Source organism: Natator depressus, chromosome 28 (assembly GCF_965152275.1).
Source record: "Natator depressus isolate rNatDep1 chromosome 28, rNatDep2.hap1, whole genome shotgun sequence".
In the NCBI taxonomy this organism is placed as follows: Eukaryota; Metazoa; Chordata; order Testudines; family Cheloniidae; genus Natator; species Natator depressus.
The window spans coordinates 10,202,115-10,207,114 of NC_134261.1; the positions used below are offsets into that span (position 1 = coordinate 10,202,115).

The 5,000-nt window shown below is 66.7% G+C and overlaps 1 non-coding gene across 1 annotated transcript; it reads left to right on the plus strand.

Moving 5' to 3' along the window:
- Positions 1–1,757: 1,757 nt before the first annotated feature.
- On the plus strand, positions 1,758–1,876 carry LOC141979738 (5S ribosomal RNA). Its single transcript, XR_012637131.1, has one exon. It is a non-coding gene; the product is annotated as a 5S ribosomal RNA (ribosomal RNA).
- The last annotated feature ends 3,124 nt before the right edge of the window (positions 1,877–5,000 follow it).

Below are 5,000 nucleotides of genomic sequence, written 5' to 3' on the forward strand. Positions count from 1 at the left end.
AAAATGAACTAGTCGAAAAATCCAACCGCCAATTTAGGGGGACCAATCTGAAATCCTATCCGACCTCCTGGTTCTCTCGGTCGGCCGAGGGCACTTTTGGCGACCCCATCCGGACTTCCGTGAGACTGCCGGCCATCAGGTCAACCCGTCACTTTGAATGGGGTTGACCTGATGGCCGAGCAGGGACTTAGACATTTTTTCAGCCTTTTCCTCGGGGTTGACCTGGTGTCCCGGGGGGACTTAGACATTTTTTTCAGCCTTTTCCTCCGGGTTGACCTGGTGTCCCGGGGGGACTTAGACATTTTTTCAGCCTTTTCCTCCGGGTTGACCTGGTGTCCCGGGGGGACTTAGACTTTTTTTCAGCCTTTTCCTCCGGGTTGACCTGGTGTCCCGGGGGGACTTAGACTTTTTTTCAGCCTTTTCCTCCGGGTTGACCTGGTGTCCCGGGGGGACTTAGACATTTTTTTCAGCCTTTTCCTCCGGGTTGACCTGGTGTCCCGGGGGGACTTAGACTTTTTTTCAGCCTTTTCCTCCGGGTTGACCTGGTGTCCCGGGGGGACTTAGACTTTTTTTCAGCCTTTTCCTCCGGGTTGACCTGGTGTCCCGGGGGGACTTAGACTTTTTTTCAGCCTTTTCCTCCGGGTTGACCTGGTGTCCCGGGGGGACTTAGACTTTTTTTCAGCCTTTTCCTCCGGGTTGACCTGGTGTCCCGGGGGGACTTAGACATTTTTTTCAGCCTTTTCCTCCGGGTTGACCTGGTGTCCCGGGGGGACTTAGACTTTTTTTCAGCCTTTTCCTCCGGGTTGACCTGGTGTCCCGGGGGGACTTAGACATTTTTTTCAGCCTTTTCCTCCGGGTTGACCTGGTGTCCCGGGGGGACTTAGACATTTTTTTCAGCCTTTTCCTCCGGGCTGACCTGGTGGCCGAGCGTCTCGCCGTCCGCGGCCGGAGCTAGAGATGCCCCCCCCCCCAGGCCAGCCTGCGAAGCCGCGGCCAGGATCGGGCCCCTGGAAGTCTGACTAAAAATTTTCACCGACCCCAAAAACGGTTAGGGGGGGCCTCATAAAGCCTCCGGAGCGAAAAAAAAAAAACGGAAAAAAGGATCGGGCCCACCCGAGGCAGGGGAGTCAGTAAGGGAAAGGGGACGAGGCGGCCCGGAGCCGGGTGCCCGGAGCCGGGTGCCGGCGGCCAGGATCGGGCCCCTGGAAGTCTGAAAAATTTTTTTCACCGACCCCCAAAGTGGTATTGGGGGGGGCTCATAAAGCCTCCGGAGCGAAAAAAAAAAAAAACGGAAAAAAGGATCGGGCCCACCCGAGGCAGGGGAGTCAGTAAGGGAAAGGGGACGAGGCGGCCCGGAGCCGGGTGCCCGGAGCCGGGTGCCCGCGGCCAGGATCGGGCCCCTGGAAGTCTGAAAAAAATTTTTTCACCGACCCCCAAAGTGGTGTTGGGGGGGGCTCACGAAGCCTCCGGAGCGGAAAAAAAAAACGGAAAAAAGGATCGGGCCCACCCGAGGCAGCGGAGTCAGTAAGGGAAAGGGGACGAGGCGGCCCGGAGCCGGGTGCCCGGAGCCGGGTGCCCGCGGCCAGGATCGGGCCCCTGGAAGTCTGAAAAAAAAATTTTCACCGACCCCCAAAGGGGTGTTGGGGGGGGGCTCATGAAGCCTCCGGAGCGAAAAAAAAAAACGGAAAAAAGGATCGGGCCCACCCGAGGCAGGGGAGTCAGTAAGGGAAAGGGGACGAGGCGGACCGGAGCCGAGTGCCTACGGCCATACCGGACGGAAGGCCCCCGATCCCGTCCGATCTCGGAAGGTAAACCGTCCCGGGCCTGGCTAGTACTTGGATGGGTGACCGCCTGGGAATCCCAGGTGCCGTAGGCAGCTTTTCCCGCTGCGAGCCAGCTCTCTCCTTTTCTGGGGAACAAGGGCAGGGTCGCCCTGCCAGGGGCCCTGGGGCTGAAGTCCCTGCCGGCCACCAGGTCAACCCGGAGCCTGCCCCTCTGCGGCCAGCAGGTCAACCCCATACCGGCAGGGGGTTGACCTGGTGGCCGGGAAGCAGAGCGGCCAGCAGGTCAACCCCATACATTCAGCGGGTTGACCTGGTGGACGGGAAGGAAAGCGGCCAGCAGGTCAACCCCATACTTTCAGCGGGTTGACCTGGTGGCCGGGAAGGAAAGCGGCCAGCAGGTCAACCCCATACATTCAGCGGGTTGACCTGGTGGCCGGGAAGGAAAGCGGCCAGCAGGTCAACCCCATACATTCAGCGGGTTGACCTGGTGGCCGGGAAGGAAAGCGGCCAGCAGGTCAACCCCATACATTCAGCGGGTTGACCTGGTGGCCGGGAAGGAAAGCGGCCAGCAGGTCAACCCCATACATTCAGCGGGTTGACCTGGTGGCCGGGAAGGAAAGCGGCCAGCAGGTCAACCCCATACATTCAGCGGGTTGACCTGGTGGCCCGAAAGCAAACCGGCCACCAGGTCAACCCGGAGCCTGCCCCCGCGGGCAGGGGCCAAGCGGACCCCCCTCCGCCCGGGCTTGCCCTGCTCCGAGCCGGGGCTTAATCCCCGTCCGGCCACCAGGTCAACCCGGAGCCTGCCCCTCTGCGGCCAGCAGGTCAACCCCATGCCGGCAGCGGGTTGACCTGGTGGCCGGGAAGGAAAGCGGCCACCAGGTCAACCCCATACTTTCAGCGGGTTGACCTGGTGGCCGGGAAGGAAAGCGGCCACCAGGTCAACCCCATACTTTCAGCGGGTTGACCTGGTGGCCGGGAAGGAAAGCGGCCAGCAGGTCAACCCCATACATTCAGCGGGTTGACCTGGTGGCCGGGAAGGAAAGCGGCCAGCAGGTCAACCCCATACATTCAGCGGGTTGACCTGGTGGCCGGGAAGGAAAGCGGCCAGCAGGTCAACCCCATACATTCAGCGGGTTGACCTGGTGGCCGGGAAGGAAAGCGGCCAGCAGGTCAACCCCATACATTCAGCGGGTTGACCTGGTGGCCGGGAAGGAAAGCGGCCAGCAGGTCAACCCCATACATTCAGCGGGTTGACCTGGTGGCCGGGAAGGAAAGCGGCCAGCAGGTCAACCCCATACATTCAGCGGGTTGACCTGGTGGCCGGGAAGAAAAGCGGCCAGCAGGTCAACCCCATACATTCAGCGGGTTGACCTGGTGGCCGGGAAGGAAAGCGGCCAGCAGGTCAACCCCATACATTCAGCGGGTTGACCTGGTGGCCGGGAAGGAAAGCGGCCAGCAGGTCAACCCCATACATTCAGCGGGTTGACCTGGTGGCCGGGAAGAAAAGCGGCCAGCAGGTCAACCCCATACATTCAGCGGGTTGACCTGGTGGCCGGGAAGGAAAGCGGCCAGCAGGTCAACCCCATACATTCAGCGGGTTGACCTGGTGGCCGGGAAGGAAAGCGGCCACCAGGTCAACCCCATACAGGCAGCGGGTTGACCTGGTGGCCCGAAAGCAAACCGGCCACCAGGTCAACCCGGAGCCTGCCCCCGCGGGCAGGGGCCGGCATACCCCCGTCCGTCCGGGGTCGCCCTGCCCCGGGCTCCGGGCTTAAGTCCCGAGCGGCCACCAGGTCAACCCGGAGCCTGCCCCCGCGGGCAGGGGCCGGCGGACCCCCGTCCGTCCGGGGTCGCCCTGCCCCGGGCTCCGGGCTTATTCCCCGTCCGGCCACCAGGTCAACCCGGAGCCTGCCCCCGCGGGCAGGGGCCAGGCGGAGCCCCGTCCGTCCGGGGTCGCCCTGCCCCGGGCTCCGGGCTTAAGTCCCGAGCGGCCACCAGGTCAACCCGGAGCCAGCCCCCGCGGGCAGGGGCCGGCGGAGCCCCGTCCGTCCGGGGTCGCCCTGCCCCGGGCTCCGGGCTTAATTCCCGTCCGGCCACCAGGTCAACCCGGAGCCTGCCCCCGCCGGCAGGGGCCAGGCGGACCCCCGTCCGTCCGGGGTCGCCCTGCCCCGGGCTCCGGGCTTATTCCCCGTCCGGCCACCAGGTCAACCCGGAGCCTGCCCCCGCGGGCAGGGGCCAGGCGGAGCCCCGTCCGTCCGGGGTCGCCCTGCCCCGGGCTCCGGGCTTAAGTCCCGAGCGGCCACCAGGTCAACCCGGAGCCAGCCCCCGCGGGCAGGGGCCGGCGGAGCCCCGTCCGTCCGGGGTCGCCCTGCCCCGGGCTCCGGGCTTAATTCCCGTCCGGCCACCAGGTCAACCCGGAGCCTGCCCCCGCGGGCAGGGGCCAGGCGGACCCCCGTCTGTCCGGGGTCGCCCTGCCCCGGGCTCCGGGCTTAATTCTCCTCCGGCCACCAGGTCAACCCGGAGCCTGCCCCCGCGGGCAGGGGCCAGGCGGACCCCCGTCCGTCCGGGGTCGCCCTGCCCCGGGCTCCGGGCTTAATTCTCCTCCGGCCACCAGGTCAACCCGGAGCCTGCCCCCGCGGGCAGGGGCCGGCGGAGCCCCGTCCGTCCGGGGTCGCCCTGCCCCGGGCTCCGGGCTTAATTCCCGTCCGGCCACCAGGTCAACCCGGAGCCTGCCCCCGCGGGCAGGGGCCGGCATACCCCCGTCCGTCCGGGGTCGCCCTGCCCCGGGCTCCGGGCTTAAGTCCCGAGCGGCCACCAGGTCAACCCGGAGCCTGCCCCCGCGGGCAGGGGCCGGCGGACCCCCGTCCGTCCGGGGTCGCCCTGCCCCGGGCTCCGGGCTTATTCCCCGTCCGGCCACCAGGTCAACCCGGAGCCTGCCCCCGCGGGCAGGGGCCAGGCGGAGCCCCGTCCGTCCGGGGTCGCCCTGCCCCGGGCTCCGGGCTTAAGTCCCGAGCGGCCACCAGGTCAACCCGGAGCCAGCCCCCGCGGGCAGGGGCCGGCGGAGCCCCGTCCGTCCGGGGTCGCCCTGCCCCGGGCTCCGGGCTTAATTCCCGTCCGGCCACCAGGTCAACCCGGAGCCTGCCCCCGCGGGCAGGGGCCAGGCGGACCCCCGTCCGTCCGGGGTCGCCCTGCCCCGGGCTCCGGGCTTAATTC